The sequence below is a fragment of the Setaria italica genome, chromosome IV (genome assembly GCF_000263155.2).
Source record: "Setaria italica strain Yugu1 chromosome IV, Setaria_italica_v2.0, whole genome shotgun sequence".
NCBI classification, from domain to species: domain Eukaryota; kingdom Viridiplantae; phylum Streptophyta; class Magnoliopsida; order Poales; family Poaceae; genus Setaria; species Setaria italica.
This window is the reverse complement of record NC_028453.1, coordinates 945130-965916: the sequence shown is the minus strand read 5'-3', so window position 1 is coordinate 965916 and position 20787 is coordinate 945130. Positions and strand designations below refer to the sequence as shown.

General features: G+C 49.0%; 1 long non-coding RNA gene across 3 annotated transcripts; it reads left to right on the top strand.

Annotated features, from left to right (window-relative positions):
• The first annotated feature begins 17907 nt into the window (after positions 1–17907).
• LOC101772417 lies at positions 17908–20322 on the top strand. 3 transcript variants are annotated; one of them, XR_002677233.1, is made up of 3 exons: positions 17908–18406; positions 18481–18617; positions 18847–20322. It is a non-coding gene; the product is annotated as an uncharacterized LOC101772417 (long non-coding RNA). The 3 variants fall into 3 exon arrangements; XR_001163805.2 differs by having other exon boundaries at positions 18481–19283; positions 19931–20322; XR_001163804.2 differs by having other exon boundaries at positions 18481–20322.
• The last annotated feature ends 465 nt before the right edge of the window (positions 20323–20787 follow it).

Here is a 20787-nt window from a genome sequence, read left to right as displayed (position 1 = left end):
AGGTGCCAAACTCTTGGAACATAGAACACCTTTGTCGCTATTACCCATAGCAGCTCTCGAGTACTCAGTTCAAGGCAACTACTCGGGACGACTACTCGGCTATCGACTTCAAGGGGTGTTCGCTTCGATGCACTATCAATACAACAAGGAAACTTGCCCTGATACAAACTCTTCATATCAATCTTTACTGAAACAAGAGTACATCAAGTTACATACGAGTACAATGACTCGGCTCAACAAAGACTACAAGCAACTGCCTACTGGCGGGCTGCATTTAAGCCTTAGGCTTTTACTATATCACAAGGCCACACAGGTCTGCCGACCGCAGGAGGGGCCTACACGCAAGGAAGCTGCGCAAAACGCAGCCATGCCTGGGCATCCTACCCAAGGCACGTCCAGGTACTCCATTACCGCCATCACCAGGACAGCAACAACGTCAAATCCGGCAAGACGCGCCTAGAGGGAACCAAGGCTGCTCTTTTGCTAGCCTTGCGAAGCCTATCTACTCTACGGCCGTACCTCCACCATCTTTCAGAGTGGGATGAAGACTGCGGCACTCATCACCCATCACTCGCTGCGAGTTCTAGCGCGTACTCCGCTGGATTAGTAGCTGCAAGATGAGCTGTGCGATGAACCCTCCTACGAGGATTCTTCTAGCATCGCGGCTATCCCTACGAGCGCAGGAGTCTATGGAGGGAAGGTGGCCTCAATCTACGAGGAATCTTCTAGCACCGATGCACTCTTTGTTGGCTCTCTACACTCAAACAGAAGCAACCGCAGGCACTCCATTGCTACTCAGGAGCTTGAGTTGGTTCGACCACCAGATGGCCCTATTTATATCCGAAGCTTCAACTACCATCGGCCCAAGAGTTACTGTGCACCTGTGATCAATAGGTCTGACAACTCCTGACTCTGCCCATGTGACTGCACTCATGCTGCAACAGACAAAGGAGCACAATACACCAGTGCCTCCGCAAAGGACAACAGAGCACAGTACACTCGTACATCAACAAAGGACAGCCAAGTACAGTACACCCGTGTCCCTCTGAAGACGAGTACTCAAACAGCATTACGACTACTCAACACTCGGGACTACTATAAGCCAATCTTAGCCTACATGTCGGGGGTTTTCGACTACTCCAGGACTCAGGGTCGGGCGAAGCGGAGCCTCACTCAGGGTCGGGCGAGGCGGAGCTACCCTTCCACAGGGTCGGGCTTCGCCGACCCCAAGCCTTGGGGTCGGGCGAGGCGGAGCCTCACTAGGGGTTGGGCGAGGCGGAACTGCCCTTCCAGAGGGTCGGGCTCAGCCAACCCCAAACCTCAAGGTCAAGCGAGATGAATCCCCTCCCCAGGGGGTCGGGCACAGCAAGAGTTCCAATAAATTGAGTTTAGACACAATGGAGTAAAACAACAACTACTCTTTGCAAGACAATGACAACACATCCACGAGGCTCGACATTTCAAAATTTCAATATAAGAGTACACAAATAGTTCACAGCTCTTCTAAGGAAACAAACTCCGACATCTTGGCTGCAATAGGCTCCGCTTCTTCAAGGTACTGCGCCTAGGCCTCCTCTGTGCAGTTGCGAGCCACGCCATCACCAGCTGCCGCCAAGTCTGCCCTCGGGTAGTAGGACTTCACAACTGCAAGAACCTGTTTGCAAACAGTCTTGCAAAGTCCCGCTACTTTACTCGGGGCAGCTCTTAGTCGCTCTACTAGCGATTGCGGTCCTGCGCCTTCCTCCACGGAGGCTATGGCATTCACCAAATCTTCGGCTGCTCCAGATAGCTCTCGGAGTTCGCCCCGAAGTCTTCCCAAGGTCTGGGCATGATCTCTACATGCCACCATGGCCATGGCGAGCATCACGCCATTCTGCATCTTTCGGTCCCGCTGGTGCTCGCACGCAGCTTCTGCTTTAGTGAGCGTGGCCCGAAGATTTTCGGCTTCATCTGCCACTCGGTCATGAGCGTTCCTCCAATCAACGACTTGATTTCTTGCAGACGCCTCTTGTTTCTTGAGCTCTACAAAGCAAAAGAACTCAGGCCACAACTAACTACAGTTGGACACAACCAAAATAGTCGCAATGCTTACCTTGATACTTCTTGTTCAAGGATTTCTCAACTACAGCCAGAGCAAAATGAGGAACTGTACCCAGAGCAGCACCTACAACATTCACCATATCAGCTACCGACTACGACTACAATAGCAAAATACAGGCACTTACCTGGAGCAGTCGTTTGTTTGGATTTCTCAACTACAGCCAGAGCTCCGCCAGAGGATGAGGATAGGCCGGCACTCCCCGAGCCTGATGCAGCAGCAGGTTCCTCTACTGAGCGAATCACGTCTTGCAGCATCAACATCGTAGCTCCAAGATGACCCGGGTCAACCTCGGGTACCTCTTCAACAATCATGTACTCAAAAGGAACAGATGTTGTAGTCAAAGGATCCGGCACTACCCCTGTTTCTACAGGGATAGTTTCCTCTGCATCCCTGCACCGCCAAAGTGTCACTACATGATTTTAAGAAAATCCAACGGCACCCAACAAGACAAAGAGGCTCACTGGGTTGAACGTGGCGGCAGTCGCACACGTTTCTTCTCGGCGATAGGCAGCTGAGTATTCGGAGCCGTGGGGACAGCCGCCGGCACTATCATCTCACCAAGACCTGCAAAATCGAAGTCAAGACCAACAGTACTACTCAATTGACAGCAATCGCAAGAGGCAAGCTTACCACTAGCGATCACATTGGACAGCAAGGTGCCAGTAGCGAGTACTGCCGACACCTCCTTCGCTACTCCAGCAGGTAGCCCCAGAACCGCCTGGTCGGCAATGGGCGGCATGGCAGCCGGAGGAGTTGGCGCAGTTAACTCGGGGGCTACCACAGTTCCTGTTGATGATACCTTCTCCGACACCGTGTCAACAGCTTCCCACTGACTTCAGGGTCGGACGCGGCTATTTCTTCAGAGACAGCCTCATCTACAGCCTTCGCGCACCAGGACAAGATTCACCACATCAATAACGCATCTCAAGTTCATCAGTAACATACAAGTTATCGACTACATACCTTCGTACCCCGAGACTTCTCAGTGGTAGCAACAGACTTAGCCGCGGCCATCTTGCGGACTACTCTACGCCTCTTGACAGAAGGAGAAGGCTCGTCCTCTGACTCTTCGACGACGGCTTCTGACTCTTCTTCCGACTGTGCCACGTAACCATCAAGAACTCGGGACTTCTAAACAACAAATCAGTGTCAGCAACAAGAATCACAAGTCAAAAGAAAACAAGTTAGAAGGGAAATACTTACCACCTCTGGCTCATACCAGGATTCATACTGGCGAAGGGCCGCAGGGATCACTGGTACTCCCTGATAGTTCCTGAAAATTTTTGCCAGCAGCGCCTCCACGTCATCGTCAGATATGTCCTCCTCAGACATACGCGATGGATCCTTTAGACCTCCGTACTCACTTCCCGGGTGAGCACATTTTTGAAGTGGCTGGACCCTTCTTTTCAGAAAGCTGGCTGCCACATTGATCCCAGTCAGACCGAGTGCTTTCAACTCGGTGATTTGCTGCATCTGAAGATCAAGCTCCGGGGTATCCTCAGGCTCGCTTATCCAATTCTCCGCATGCTTGGGCGCATGACCAGTCACCACAGGCAAGCGAGGATCATGGTTCCCGATGTAGAACCACCTTTTCTTCCAATCCCCATGGGAATCGGCTAGATTATACTCAATATATGCAGTCGAGTTCCTGAGTTGGAACCCGGCGCCTCCAAAGACCTCCGTCCGTTGGGCACTCGGCTCAGGCTTGCAACGGAACAATTTCCTGAATAGCTCGAGACTTGGAGGTACTCCCAGGAAAACTTCGCACAGATGTACAAATATAGCCATGTGCAGTACTCCATTGGGATTCAAGTGGACGAGCTGAAGATTATAGTACTCGAGAATACCTCTAAAGAAGTCGGAGGTAGGCACGGCCAGTCCCCTTTCCATGAAGTGAGCAAGCATCACCGTCTCCGCCGGATGTTCCTCGAACTGCCACGCATTGGGAAATGCGGGGCGCCACTGCACGATTTCCTTCGGCTGAAGAAGCTTGGCATCGACAAGCGCTTGGACTGCTTCCTCCTTCATCACTGAGTGTTGCCAAGTTGCCCCAGGTAGTAGCGGAGCTGTCTAGTTTGTCAGCCCCACCTTCGGCGCTGGCAGCACCAACTCCTTCCCTTTCTTGGATCCGATCTTGCCCATCGCCGGAGCCTTGCCTTGGGACTTCTCAGGCTTCTTACCCATCTTCTTGGAACGCATCCGATAGGACTCAACCTCAAGTTAAGAGGTTTCCACTTGGATCTAAGCGGCAATGGCGGAGGCGGCGGCACTGGCGGCGGCGACACAGCAAGCGAAGGCACCAAGGAGGAGGAAGAAACAGATCTAATGCCCGTGCGGCGTCACAGCAACCGAAAAGGGGGCTTTCAAGATTTATCTCCGCCGGCTCCAGATTCGACGCGTCAGTTGCGCAGCGGACAAATTAAATAGCGTATTAATCGCAATAAACACCCAACGGCTACTACATTCAACGGATTGCTGACCACTTCAACGACAGGAATCGCCTAAGTGCTCAGGGGCTGCGGGTACCGTACCCGTTGGTCAGTTTTTTCTTTTTCAAGATCTCCGAGGGTAAAACGGACAAAAAGCTGGTTTGACCCTAAGCCTGACTCTTCGACTCAACCTAAGGCTCGGGGGCTACTCCATATGGAGTACGATTGACATCGCACTACCATATAAAAATTACTCGGGACGGAAACAACTCGGAGAAGCAAAAGAGTACCTTCCAGCCGCGCGACAGTACTCGTGCACTTCAATCTGCCTCTACGACCAAGCTACTCGGATGGTGCCTGCAGTACCCAAGACCGTGGCGCACGGCTACAAAGTACTCGGGGGCTTGTCGGGCATGCTGCTCAGGCCCACGAGTAGGCCTTGGACGGCCTACTAAGGGACGTACTCGGACAAGATCAGAACAAGGATAGGTGTATCCTTGTCAGACTAGTCTTGTATGTTTATGGAAGACTACTCGGGCCAATACCGAGTAGAACTCTGTAATAGTACCCGACTAGGACTCAGACTTGTAATCCTGCCCTCCCGGGTATATAAGGCCGGGCAGGGACCCCCCTCAAGAGACATCTCAACATACCGCAATACAAACCAACACACAGGACGTAGGGTATTACGCGATCTAGCGGCCTAAACCTATCTAAATCGTGTTCCCTAAGTCACCATTGATTCCTTGATTCTCGACGACCCTTACCGCATAAAAGACCACCTAGGGTACCCCCTAGGCGGGTTGCCGGTCTAAAACACCGACAGTGTCGACTCGCTGTTGCGAGGGACTAGACTTGCGAAAACAAGTCGTAAAAGAGCGCAGGGGCTCGCGGGGTTGAAGAACCCGAGTTGGTAGCTGGCCTCGGTATTGTGAGTCACTAGGTGTGGCGAGGATGAGTAATCCATGACTATCCATAACTTTTTATTGGTTGGAGAGTACAATTTGTCGATGGCCAGTGGCTCGACTACAATGCGTGTAGTGTGTTGGCTACGGGTAGTAGCAACATAGTTGCTCTATGTTCCATGAGTTTGCTACTTCTTCGCTGGAGAGTGTTTGTAGCCTGTACGATCTAGGTCCTATGACTTTGGAGATGATGTAAGGCCCTTCCCTTGGGGAATTGAGTTTGTGTAGTCTCTTTGTGTCCTGTATATGCTTGAGGACCAAGTCGCCGATGCTGAAGGAGCGTTCCTTGACGTTGTGGTCATGATAACGGCGTAGTTCGTCAAAGTATCTTACGGACTTCACAAGAGCTGCGCATCGTGTTTCTTCCAAATTGTCAAGGTCAAGCCATCTTGTTTCCTCTGCTATGCCTTCTTCGTATTGCTCCACTGTCGGAGACTTCCACATGACGTCAGCAGGGAGGATGGCTTCAGACCCATAGACTAGGAAGTAGGGTGACTGCCCAATGGGTTTGCACGACTGAGTACATAGCCCCTAGAGAACGTTGGGTGGTTCTTTGAGCCACTTGCCTCCTTTGGTGTTGCCAATGTCGTGCAACCTTTTCTTGAGAGCGTCGAGTAACATGCCATTGGCTCGCTCCACCTGGCCATTGACACGAGGGTGAGCGATGGATACGTATCGTACATCGATTCTGCTATTCTCTCAATACTCCCAGAAGTCATGGTTGTTGAAGTTTGATCCCAGATCAGTTATGATTCTGTTGGGGAAACCATATCGATGGACGATCTCATCCAAGAAGTTGAGGACTCTGTCGGCCTTTAGGCAAGTTACAGGTTTGACTTTGATCCACTTTGTGAACTTGTCGATGGCGATGAGTACTCGGTTGAACCCTCCTGGGGCTGTCGGCAGTGGGCCGATCATGTCCAGCCCCCAGCAAGCAAAAGGCCACGTTGGAGGTATGGTAATGACCTTGTAAGTAGGTACGTGTTGTTGCTTTGCAAAGAATTGGCAGCCTTGGCACTTGCGGACAAGTTCTTCTGCGTCTACCAATGCGGTTGGCCAATAGAAACCTGCTCTGAAGGCTTTGCCTACTATTGTTCTTGAGGATGCATGATTGCCACAAATTTCTTTGTGTATTTCTTCCAGGATGTCCTTGCCGTGTTCACAAGTAACATACTTCATGAGTACTCCAGAAGAGGCTCCTCTTTTATATAGATGATCTCCAACTAAGACATAGTTTTTGCTTCATTGGGAGGTTTGTTCGGCTTGAGTTTTGTCAAAAGGTAGCTTCTGCTCTTTGATGTACTCGATGAATGGTGTTCTCCAGTCAAACTCAATCCTCATGATTTCTCTATCGGGGCCTAGGGACTCCGCGTTGACTGTGATCGGAATTGTTTGTTCTACAATTGAGGGTTTGTGGAGTTCATGTACGAAAACTCCTGCTGGGACCTCTGCTCGGGTTGAGCCCATCTTGGATAGTACGTCAGCTGCTACATTGTTGTCGCGGACCACATGGTGGAACTCGAGGCCTCAGAATTTGTTCTCGAGTTTACGTACTTTCTTGCAGTAGGCGTCCATATTTTCTTTGTTGCGATCCCACTCATCGTTGACTTGGTTGATGACCACAAGGGAGTCACCGTAGACTGGTAACCTTTAGATGCCCAGGGATATTGCTAGCCGTAAGCCATGTAGTAGTGCTTCATACTTGGTTTCATTGTTGGATACCTCCCAAAAAATCTGAAGAACATACTTGAGTTGTTCGGTATCAGGAGTACTCCTGTACCAAATCCTTCGAGCTTGAGTGAGCTGTCAAAGTGCATGACCCAGTGTTCGGGTCTTTCCACCGGAGTGGGTAGCTGGTTTTCCTTCCACTATGCCATGAAGTCGACTAGAGCTTGGGATTTTATTGCTGTTCTAGGTTTGAAATCCAGGGATAGAGCTCCAAGTTCTACTGCCCACTTGGAGATTCTCCCGGTGGTGTCCCTGTTGTAGAGGATTTCGCTGAGTGGGAAGTTGGTGATTACGGTGATGTTGTGTTCTTGGAAGTAGTGTTGTAGTTTCCTTGAGGTGAGCAGTATAGCATAGAGTAGTTTTTGGATCGGTGGGTACCGGGTCTTGGAGTCTGAAAGTACATCACCGACAAAGTACACTGGTCTTTGGACTTTGTAGACGTGGCCTAGCTTAGTCCTCTCGACTACTATTGCTGTGCTTACGACGTGAGCAGTCTCGGCGATATACAGGAGTAAGTCTTCGTTTGGTGTTGGAGCCGTGAAAATTAGAGGTTTTAATAAAAACTCCTTTAGCTATGAAAAGGCCTTTTCCGCCTCATCTATCCATTGAAACTTGTCCTGTCGTTTGAGGAGTTTGAAGAACGGTAGCCCACGTTCCCCAAGTCTTGAGGTGAACCTGTTTAGGGTTGCCATGCAACCTGTGAGTTTCTGCACATCTTTGATGCCCGCTGGAGCTTCCATGCTTGTGATTGCGGAGATTTTCTCTGGGTTGGCCTCAATACCGCGATGGCTAATGATGAACCCGAGTAGCTTTCCCGAGGGTACATCGAAGACGCACTTGGCGGGGTTAAGTTTCCATCAGAAGGCCCACAGGCCTGTGAAAGTTTCCTCCAAGTCTGCGATGAGATCTTCTGAATTCCTTGTTTTGACTACCACGTTGTCGACGTAGGCTTCAACGTTATGGTGAAGTTGTTTCTCAAAATACATTTGTATTGCCTGTTGGTAGGTTGCTCCTGCGTTTTTAGTCGAAGGACATTGTCTTGTAGTAGAAGGCTCCAAATGGGGTGATAAAAGCTGTTTTGGCTTGGTCTTCCTCCTTAAGTGCTATTTGATGGTACCCGGAATAGCAGTCAAGGAAACAGAGTAGTGTGCACCCAGCGGTGGAATCGACTATTTGGTCGATCCTGGGTAGTCCGAAGGGGTCCTTTGGATAGTGTTTGTTGAGGTCTGTGTAGTCGACACACATCCTCCACTCATTGTTGTTCTTCTTGCGGACTAGGACTGGGTTTGCCAGCCAATCGGGGTGGAAGACTTCCTTGATGAAGCCTGCCGCGAGTAGTTTGGCTAGTTCCTTTTTGATTGCCTCTCTTCTGTCTTGGGCGAAACGTCGTAGCCACTATCTCTTTGGGGTAGCCTTGGGATTGATGTTGAGTGAGTGCTCAATCAGTTCCTTGGGCACACCTGGCATATCTGTCAGTTTCCATACGAAGATGTCATGGTTAGCCCGAAGGAAGCTGATGAGCGTGCTTTACTATTTGGGATTTAGCCCTGTTCCGATCAAGGCTGTCTTCGATGGATCTCCCATTCCAAGGTCAATGGTTTTGAAATCTTTGTCTATTTTTGGCTTGACCTTGTTTGGCCCTGACTTGTTTTTCAGGATTTTGAGTTCAGCTAGAGCAAGTTTCTTTGAAGCCGCGAAGACTTGCTGCATCAGGCTGGGAGTTGTGAAGTCATGGCGATTTCGACGGCTTTAGTATCGCACTCGTAGGATCATCTCAAGTCTCCATGTAGAGATAACTTGCCCTTTGGCCCTGGCATCTTGAGTAGTAGATACACATAGTGTGGTACAACCATACATTTGGCCAGGGCTAGCCTCCCAAGGATGGCATGATAGGAGGTTTCGAAGTCGGTGACCTCGAATTTGATGTACTCGGTACGGTAGTGCTCCTTGGTGCCAAAGGTGACGGGTAACATGACTTGCCCCAGGAGGATAGCTGCATTTCTCGGGATGATCTCGTAGAAGGGAGAATCCGTGGGTATAAGCATATCTATGATGTCAAGGCACATTTTCCTCAGAGTTTTGGCAAAAATGACGTTGAGTCCACTGCCGCTATCGATGAGTACTTTTGTTAGTTTCAAGCCTGCGATGACTGGGTCAAGTAAAAGGGGGAAGCGGCCTGGTTCTGAGAAGTTGGTCCACTGATCTTTTCTGCTAAAAGAAATGGGGACCTAAGACCATTTAAGCGGGGCAAGATTTGCTGGCTCACTTGCCATAATCTCCCTTAGTGCCAGCTTGTTGGACCGATTTGAGGTGGTTCCTGTCGGCTAGGCAGGCCTAGGCCCACGAGTAGGCCTGGTGCGGCCTACTAAGGAGTCGTACTCGGACAAGATCAAGACGGGGAGGCTGCGCTATAGGGCTACGCAGCCTACTCGGACTCTCCAATACTAGTTGGACTATGTACAGAGACTACTCTACCAAGTTAGATTAGGACTCTGTAACGTACTCGGCTAGGACTCTACCCTGTAACTCTGCTCCCCCGGATATATAAGGGCAAGCAGGGACCCCCTCAACTCAGATCATCCATACTCAATACACGCATACACGCACAGGACGTAGGGTATTACGCATCCTTGCGGCCCGAACCTGTCTAAATCGCATGTCACCATCGACTCCTTGATTCTCGCCGACATCCCGACCGCACAAAAGACCTCCTAGGGTACCCCCTAGGTGGGTTGTCGGTGCCAAAACACCGACAGCTGGCGCGCCAGGTAGGGGAACTCGCTGAGTTTCTCCGCGCAAGCTCGATGGCTTCCGTCATCATCAAGCCTACGTTCATTTTCGAAGCAAACACCACCTTTGTCTTCGGCTCTTGGCTCTGCATCGCTGACGGCGCTAGAAACTTCTAGCGCCATATCATCGATGACCGGGAGAAGAAGCATCTCGACACGATCTCCCCTCGATAAGAAGTGGAAGATCTCGCCGAGAAAATCAACGAATTCAATTCGAACAAATCCGAGCCCGAGTTCGACTACGATTCCGACTCCAGCTCAGCCCAGAGCAGGCCTACAACTCTGACTTATTTTCCTCATGGACTCCGAAGCGCAGCCGCAAGTCACCAGAGAACTCTGAACAGAGTCTGCCACGGACTCTGCGTAGACTCAGACTTCAGCTACGATTCGGACTCCGTTGAGGAGCGCGCGTTATCAGGTCCAGCTCAAGGCTTAGTAATCACATCCACCCCGTGAGGCAGATTCATGTATTGGCCTGGGATGAAGCCTTCGTTCCTCAACCAAGACCATGAGTCACGCCTAGTTGCCCACCTGGGTGCCCTCCCGTACCAGGAAGGCACTCCCTTGTCACCAATCCACGAAGAAGATGATCCCACTGAGATTGTCACCGAGAGCTCTGGGGAGTACTCGCCAGAAAGAGAACTCTTCGCCATTACCTCGCAAAGTGCCGGGAAACCTAGTCAGCATGACAGGACTCCACAACGTGCAGAGCAATGCACAGAAGTCTCTCAAGATGAACCTTCAGCGGATGGTGAAACTGAAGCTCAGAAAAGATCCCGCAGAGCAAGAAACACTGAAAGAGCAGAGCGTCGCCGACTAATCGAGGCCACGCTTCCTATCGTCAATCTTGAAGTAGCTTTTCAAGCAGTACAACAACGGGAACACAACACGCCCCTTGCGGCGGCTGCCTCCATTAGCCAGTTAGCAACTCTCATGCCAGATGACAGAGTCACCCGACTAATAGGCAACCTGGCAAAGCATATGTACAAGCTACTCGACAAAGAATCACCGATCCCCCCTATTCATAGCCAGAGCAGGGGTCACCGACAACTTGAAACCAACAGACGTAACGCCGACGCAGAACAAAGACAGCTTCGGGACCAACACGAGGCTAGACGGCACGACGGAGACACGGGTGAGACTAGCCATTCGGCTTCTATCGATAGCCCAAACAGACATAGACCCAACCCGGACCATTCTTTGTTCAGTGACCTCAGGAATATAATCAATGAAAACCACGAACGCAAGCGTGAAGCTGAGACTCGCGTCCACGACTACTTTCCCACCTTTTCAAAAAGGATCCTAAAGACAACTCTACCCAAGAAGTTCAAACCAATGGGCATCGACAAGTACGATGGCAAGCAGGACCCTATTCAATGGCTACGATGCTACTCGCTAGCCGTACACACAGCCAGGGGGAACGATGATGTCAAAGTCATCCACTTTCCCTCGCGACTAGCTCCAGCTCCATTGACTTGGCAAGATTCCCTTAAACCTAGGTCAATCGATTCATAGGCAAAGCTGAAAGAGGAGTTCACCAACAACTTCGCAGGGTCAATGACCTGGCCAGGCAACAGAGTGGATCTGGCACAAGTCAAGCAGAAGAAGGATGAACCTCTGCGTGACTACCTCCGACGCTTCTTCGAGAAGAAAGCCACGATAGTCGACATCTCCGAACGAGACGTGATCAATTGCTTCCAGAACGGTCTCTACGACCGCCACACCTACTCTGACTTCGGCAGACGACGCCCGGCTTCAATAAAGGAACTCAAAGAGATGATCCAAACCTGGGTCGATGAGGAAGACAAGGAATGTGACCGGTTCGACTCATATAGCAACCGCGGCAGCGACCAACAACAACAATAACCAAGACCAAAGTCACAACAATGATAGTCGGAACAACTACTCGGGCAATCAATCCCAAAAGTGTATGCCCAACAACACTGTTGCGACAATCTCAAGCTCAGGAAAAAAACCCCAGGGCAAGCGTTCTGAAGGACCGAGTTTCTCTGATCTACTCAAAAAGCAATGCCCTTGGCACCCTCGCAGCAAACACTCGGCAATCAAGTGCTACTCGATGAGGCGTGTAATGAAAGAGTTACCACCCCCACCAGCACTAGAGGATAGACCACGGGGCAGGGATAAGGGCAAAGGCAAGGCTGATGAACTTGAGGATGGCGACGACAAGTTTCAGAATGCTTCCAAAACAGTCAACGTCATCTTCGTGGGAATCCCAGGCACCGCGTCCAAACGATCCAACAAACTCGTGCTCAGAGAAATCATGGCTATTGAGCTAGCCGCACCCACTCCACTCAAATGGTCGGAAGTACCCATAACCTTCAGCAGAAAGGATCAATGGACCAGCTTCTTGGAACCCGACCGTTTCCCCTTGGTACTCGACCCTGTAGTCGCAGGCTCCAGACTGACGAAGGTACTCATCGACATTGGCAGTGGACTCAACGTCATCTTCGCCAAGACTCTGCGCAAAATGTTCCTCGACGTGACCGACATGTTGACTCCAACGAACAAGTCATGTTACCCGTCACATTTGGCACCAAGGAGCACTACCGCACAGAGTACATACGTTTTGAAGTCACCGACTTCGAGACCTCTTATCACGCCATCCTCGGCAGGTTAGCTTTGGCTAAGTTCATGGCCATACCCCACTACATGTACTTGCTACTCAAGATGCCAGGTCCCAAGGGAGAGCTATCCCTCCACAGCGACCTCCGACGCTCTTACAAGTGTGATACACAAGCTGTTGAGATTGCCGCGACTTCACAAGTCAGCAACCCAACCCAACAAGTCTTCGCTGCATCAAAGAAGCTTACTCCAACCAAACTCGAAATCCCTGACAACAAGTTGGGAGCAAACAAGGTCAAGCCGGCTATGGAGAAAGACTTCAAAGCAATCGATCTCCAAACCGGCGATCCCTCAAAGACAGCCCTGATCAGAATAGGGCTAGACTCCAAATAGGAAAACGCGCTCATCAGTTTCCTCATGGAAAACCACGACATCTTTGCCTGGAAACCAGCAAACATGCTAGGTGTGCCTAGGGAACTGATCGAGCACTCACTCAACGTTGACCCCAAAGCAACTCCTAAGAGGCAACAACTACGACGTTTCGCCCAGGACAGGAGAGAAGCAATCAAAAAAGAACTAGCCAAGCTACTCGTAGCAGGCTTCATAAAGGAAGTTTTCCACCTGGATTGGCTAGCCAACCCAGTACTCATCCAAAAGAAGAACAAAAATGAGTGGAGAATGTGTGTCGACTACACAGATCTCAACAAGCACTGTCCAAAGGATCCCTTTGGGTTACCTAGGATCGACCAAGTCGTCGACTCCACAGCTGGTTGCGCCCTACTTTGTTTCCTCGACTGCTACTCGAGGTACCACCAGATAGCACTCAAGGAAGAAGATTAGGCAAAGACCGCTTTCATCACTCCTTTCGGGGCTTTCTACTACAAGACCATGTCCTTCAATCTAAAGAACGCTGGAGCAACCTACCAGCGTGCCATACAAATGTGCTTTGAGAAACATCTCCACCGTAATGTGGAAGCCTATGTCGACGACGTAGTCATCAAAACAATGTCGGCTAGGCAGGCCTAGGCCCACAAGTAGGCCTGGTGCGGCCCACTAAGGAGTCATACTTGGACAAGATCAAGACGGGGAGGCTGCGCTACAGGGCTACGCAGACTACTCGGACTCTCCAATACTAGTCGGACTCTGTACAGAGACTACTCTACCAAGTTAGATTAGGACTCTGTAATGTACTTGGCTAGGACTCTACCCTGTAATCCTGCTCCCCCGAATATATAAGGGCGGGCAGGGACCCCCTCAACTCAGATCATCCATACTCAATACACGCATACACACACAGGACGTAGGGTATTACGCATCCTTGTGGCCCAAACCTGTCTAAATCGTGTGTCACCATCGACTCCTTGATTCTCGCCGACATCCCGACCGCACAAAAGACCTCCTAGGGTACCCCCTAGGCGGGTTGCCGGTGCCAAAACACCGACAGTTCCTAGGATTCCGCTGAAGATGACATTGATGATTTTTGAGGGTGTTTGGAACTTGTCTTCGCCATCATCATGTCCGTCTGTCTTATCTTTCCCTTTGTCTCTGCCGTTGAAAGAGCTATTGTTGTTATTTTTCTTGTTGCTGGGGTTTGAAGCTGGGGCCTCGGGTAGTTCCTGCATTATCCTGTGTAAGGTGTAGCAGTTGATGGCAGCGTGTGTGCCATTGGGATGGTAAGGGCACTGTTTCTGGAGTAGTTCATTGAAGGATGGGTTGTCGTTGCATTTGTTTGGCCCTTTCCTATTTTGCTTGGTCATTGCTGCAACGGTGTTGTCGGGTTTACGCTTGCGGTTCTAGTTGCCCGAGTAGTTGTTTCGAGTATCATTGTTGCGGCTTCTGTCACGGTCTTGGTTGTTACCCGAGTTGTTGTCACGCCCACGACTGCGATGAGAGTCGAATTTCTCGCGCTCTTTGTCTTCTTCGTCCGCCCACAATTATATAATGACCTTTAGATCCTTGATGGTGGTTGGGTGACGTTTGTCAAAGTCCTTGTACATGTGGCAGTCGTAGAGTCCATTTTGGAAGCACTCAATGATGTCTTCCTCTGTTATGTTGACTATTGTGGCATTTTTCTCGAAGAAGCGACATAAGTAGTCGCGTAGTGTTTCGCTTTGCTTTTGTTTGACTTGTGCTAAGTCAACCTTGTTTCCCAGCCATTGCATGGAGCCCGCGTAGTTGTTTGTGAAGGTTTTGCTTAGATCTTCCCATGAGTTGATTGATTTGGGTTTTAGAGACTCGAGCCATGTCAGGGGTGCATGTGCCATACACATGGGGAAGTGAAGGACTTTGATGTCATCATTGCCCCCAGCAGCCTGGACTGCGAGTGAATAGCACCGGAGCCATTGAATTGGATCTTGCTTTCCGTCATATTTGGTAATACTCATTGGCTTGAATTTACTCGGTAGAGTGGCCTTCATGATTCGTGAGGTAAAAGCTGGGAAATGGTCGTAGACACTAGTCTCCGCTTCTTTCTCACGACGACGGCTGCGGTTGTTGTTGAGTACTTCCCGGAGATCACTCAGGATTGAGGTTTCTCGGTCGGTTCTGCGATGGGGAGGGCTTTGTGTAGAGTTAGAGTGACTTGTTTCGCCTACATCCCTATTGCGTCCATGAGCCTCTCGTTCATTTCTGTTGTGTCTTGGACTGTCGACTACGTCTCGGTTTTGCCTTGGGCTTTTCGGCGCTCCGACAGATCTTGCAACATTTCTTTTCTCCAGTAGTAGTCGGCTCGAGTTGCGATGTACGGAAGGGATTGGGGCCTCGTTGTTGAGTAGTTTGTAGGCTTGCTCTGCGAGTTGTGCAATTAACTCGTTGCCTCTTCCCGCGAGTTGTGCTGTAGCCTCAATAGTTGTGTCTTGGGGTATAAGGGTTGTAATGAGGTTGATCGAGGCAATTGCTGCGAGTGGAGTGTCATGTTCTTGTGCTTGCACTGCATCAAATGCTCTTTCCGGGTTGACGATAGGAATAGCTGCGTCAAGTAGTCGACGACGCTCTGCTTGAGCGATATTGCGTGCTCTTCTTTGATTTCTCTGTTAAGACGTTTTGCCTTGTGGAGCATTGTTTGACATCTCGTCTTGTGAGACTTCCACACGTTGACCTGGTCAGAGATTCATTCTCTGGCTGGTGTTGGCCACGATGTTGCTTGGCAAGGTGATGACAAAAATTTCCCTTTCCGAAAAGTAGCTCTCTGAGCTTGATGATGCGATCTCTGTGGTGCTGTCATCTTCCCAGATCGAAGTGAGGGGAACACCCTCTTGATATGGTAAGGTATCCAAGTGGGCCACGAGACGAGATTCGTAGTCATCAGAGAGGAACGAGGGCTTCATCTCCGGCCAATATACGAATCTGCCTTGTGGTGTTGAGGTGATGACCAGGCCTCGCGCTGGACCTGATAGTGGAAATTTTGTGACGGAATTCGTGTCATAGTCGTAGACCTTGCCTGACTTCAATTCGAGTTAGATCCGAGTAAGGGACTTTTGGTGAACTGTGGCTGCATTGCGGAGTCCGAACGGAGTCTGATCCGCGGTTGATTTGGAGTTGGAATTGGACTCCAAGTTGAAATCGAACTCGGAGCTGGAACCGGATTTGTAGTCGAATTTCGAGTTACAGTCGGACTTGGAGTGGTCATCGGACACAGAGTCGCTGTCGGACTCTGAGTCGCGGTCGAATCTTGAGTTGAATTTGTCAAATTTTTCGACGAGGTTTTCTGCTTCTCGATGAAGAGGATTCTCGTCGAGGCGCTTCTTCTCCTGGTCGTCGATGATGCGGCGCTGGAAGGATCTGCGCCATCAGCGATGCGATCCAAGAGCCGAAGATGAAAGTTGCGCCCGTTTCGAAAGCGAGCGCTGGCTTGAAGATGACTGTTGCCATCGGTCTCGCATAGAGAAACTTGACGACTTCCCCTACCTGGCGCGCCAGCTGTCGGTGTTTTAGACCAGCAACCCACCTAGGGAGTCCCCTAGGAGGTCTTTTGTTCGGTGGGGACGTTGAGAATCAAGGAGACGATGGTGACGCAAGGCACATAATTTAGATAGGTTCGGGCTGCTAGGTCGCGTAATACCCTACGTAATACCCTAGGCGGCGAATGGCGGGGTGTGGTGGAGGGGAGGGGCGGCGGCGGCGGCAAGGGAGGAGAAGGAGGCGGTGGGGGTGGGGGTGGGGCTGGCGGGGGGATTTGATTTTTTTTCTTTATTTTTTAATACCCTCAAGTACCGGTTATTGCAACCGTAGAGGGACCCCTTCTAGTACTAGATGGACTGTACCGATTGCCCAACCAGTACTAGAGGGGGGTTGGGAACCGGTACCGGAGGTCATTTTTTCAGTAGTGTATATTTTATGGTCCGCCTGTAGGAAGGTTTGTAAGTATAATTATCGTCTGTGATAATTTCTGTGATCATTCAAAAGAAAAAGATGATGTGTGGGTTGCTGAATAAGGTGTCCACAACATATTTGGAGAAAAGGAAAAAAAAAAGAAAAGGTAACAATACCAACAGTTCGAAAAAGACTGCACCAATCACAAGGAGAGGAGAATGAGGCCCGATGAGAACACGGAGATCATGCATGCTGCGACGACATGACAATTGAAATTGGAAAAATGTGCTATCTAATGTATTCAAAGAGCAGATGGATATGTCAAGTGCACGCTCATAACTATAAAAAAGAAAAGAGGATGTGGTATACTCGTGTATGTTTATGCACCTCATATCACCATATGTCACATTTAGGTTGGAGGATTTGACTAATAACCACCATGTATATCTTGAAGATTCAGAGAGAAAGATCAAAGATGTATGGTTCTCTAAGTTTTCAAAGATTTGCATAGGCTATTCCTGCGCATCATCTTTGAGGGATCACTGTCAGGAGTATGAAAAATATTGTTAACATGATCACACTACTGGAAACCGCTTTTTCCCGATGGGTAATTAATTATTTTGACGGTTTTTATGAAAACACAAAATATCTATTATTCTGGGTAATTAATTATTTTGATGGTTTTTATGAAAACACACACGAAAATATTTATTATTCTGTCGGGCTCTACGTAACCCACGGGGAAATACGAGTATTCACAGGAAAATGATGAATTAATCTGTCGGTGAGGAGTAAACGCAAAAAAAATTATATAACACTCAGGAAAATTATGAATTAATTTGTGTGTTTTACACAACACTCAAGGAAATTATACCACGCCCTCAGAAAAATTGTTCCTCAACTTTTTGGATCGAGCGGCGACAATTTTGGGCCCACGAGGAGGTACAGCGGGAAAATGAAAAACCCTAAAACCTTCCCTCCCTCCCTGCATGTGGCGCTCCTTTCCCCTCCTGCGCCGCCACCCAAAATCTCCACCGAGCTCCAGGCCTCCCACATCCCGCTGCCCGTTCTTTCCTCTCCCGCGCCGCCCGGCCACCCAAAACTCGGTCCGCCTCCCGCGCCGCCATCCACCGAGCTCCCGGCCTCCCGCGTCCTGCCACCCCTTCTTTCCCCTCCTGCGCCGCCACTCCATTTTTTCCCCAGCCTCCCGCGCCACCATCTCGAGCTCCCGCATCGCCCACCCCCCATCCCTCGGTCGCGCCTTTGTCCCAAGCGCTCCGCCGGTGGGGGACGATGCTTTGTGCCGCCGCTCATCAGTAGGGGCGAGGCTTTGCGCTGCCTCCCGCCGAAGACACGCCGCGCCTGACGGTGAATGGCCCCCAAGCTGCGAGGCTGTCGATGGCCCCCCACGTTGATGAACCCCCAAGTCGCGAAGCTCCAATGTTCCCAAGATCCAGCCACGTTTCCTCCATCTGTAGTTGCCGCACATGGTACACCGAGGTAAATCTGTTTGTCCTCGAACCCTCCTCTTCTTTACTGTGTAGATCTGAGTGATTGTGTGGTGGTTGTCACAGGCAGCCTGTTATCCCCGTCGGCTCCGTCCTCCCCTTGCTGATCCGGTGCAAGTTCATGGTGGCATCCTCCTTGACGTGAAGAAAGCAAGGTATACCATGGGAGAATCTCTCCAGGAAGGTCACCAAAAGAAAGCAAGGTATTGAGTTTCTTCTCTTCTAGCAGTTCACATGACAAATCCAGGAAATCTGTCATATCTCTGAACTCCTATCAGATGTATTTCAAATTGCAGTAACCAATTGATAGTTATGATGAATTTTGTGATAGGCTGATATATAGTGAGGTAGGGTACTAGACTAATGCTAGTGCTTGCTCTACCTACCTGGTGATTATTTTCCTCAAAAATAATTTGTGTCATGTTTTAACAGAACAATTAGATTGTCCAAAACTTGAAGTATTCTGGTGATATAGCATCGACTAGCATATATTGGTGTGATGCTTTCATGCTACAGGTGTATGGTACTTGATAGATTTAATAAGTGCAATACTACTGTCATTTGCCCAGTGATGAATTACAGTTAAGTTGTGAGGACTATTTCTTACAATGTTATCTTATGCTATTTTGTATTAGTTATGTACTGTGATAGTTGCTTTAGACTGGAGGCGACACTGGAGGCCGCTGTGGCCGAGACTCCGGCAAGGTAGCGAGTGGCAAAACCTCCAGCAAAGGCTGCAACCTGACATGAGAGCGGAGACCACCTTGACCGGTAAGTCCAATCTAAGAGGTATAGTTCAACTGCAAGTAAGGTGTTTGCCGAAATGCCTCCTTAGCAGTCGACAATCAGGAACACAACATGAGATCCAGGTAATACTCTCCTCTTCGTTGGTCCCTCTCCCACCTCTGTTGTCTACATGTGGTGCTCTGAAACTCTGATATGTTCTTGTAGAGAGTAGAGACTAAATATTAAAGTAATTGAGAATCAGAGATAGTATTAGTTTCTTGCAGTGCTCTGTTCTTGTTGAGATATATGGTTTATGAGTGATTATAGATGCAGCCAGTATTCGGGATTGATGTGGATGGATCCATGTCTATGGATCTTGGATATTTCCATTTTGCACATGTGTGACTTGCTGGATAGAGAATAATTGAGTTTATACAACCGTGTGACTTGAGTAATCTGGAAATTGTTTATCAAAAAAAATTAATTCATGTGTGTACAGGTTGCTAGAAATATACCAATTGGAAAGTTACCAAATAAATTAACTGCGCGTCGCTTGATACCTGTTGCCCAAATTCTATTTTGATGCGTGTTGCCATAACATCTATTTGGAACATAATTAAACAGTCCTATTCCTTGTAGGAGGTCTTGCCTTATTTCCATCTTTCTAAATACTTATGTGCCAATGTTTGGAGACTTGCTGATATGCAACTTGATCTATTCTTTATACATAAGACATTAGACATTAGATGGATAAATAATGACAGTAGCTAATCTAACTAATTCATTGCAGGCTACTGGTTCTTGTCATGCTGCCTCGGAATCCGATAACAATGACAATGATGGTGGCCACAATAGCAATAGTGGAAGCCAAGCTATGTGATGGGCTGGTCAGTTGTGCAAAAACGTCATGCTATTTTTTAGTTTTTGAATTTTCACTGTTGTGAACTCAACTTGTAATGTTTTGAAGTGTTTGGTCTGCATATACTTAGTTGGTAGGAGATACACTTGCTTTTGGGAAGACATGTGACACAGTGACATTGGTGTTTAAGCCAAACATTTGGACATCATCTTATATGTATGATGTGTAATGGTCGAGCTCTGGTGTAGTTAAGCAAGTTGTATGATTAAGTTGTGATGTGCCATAAATGGACTATTATGTGAATGATTCAGATTTAATTGGAATTATCATTTCTGAAAATGAATAATGTCCTATTGGAATGACATCATCAAGGATGACATATTTCTCTGTCGGTAAAAAAATAGGGATACTAATTTCGTTGACGATTATTCTTTTGACAGGATAATATTTATCCTGTCGGTTATGTTTTATTTTCCTATCAGGTTTTTGGCAACAGGAATAAGGGTTTTCCTATCGGTGGCAGAATTTATTTTCCTGTTGGGGTGGAACCGATAGGAAAATCATTTTGGTCGGTTGCCCGTCAGGCAATTTTAGTTTCCCTGTCAAGCTAGCCCGGTCGGTATTTGCCTGTCGAGAATGATTCTCGACTGGAAAATTGTTTTCCATTTTCTTGTCGGGGTTTCCAATTTTCCTATCAGTTTTTCACCCACAGGAAAAAACCGGTTTCCAATAGTGTCATATTCTTCTCTATACAACAATTATTGCTAAGGACCTTTTAAACCAGGCAG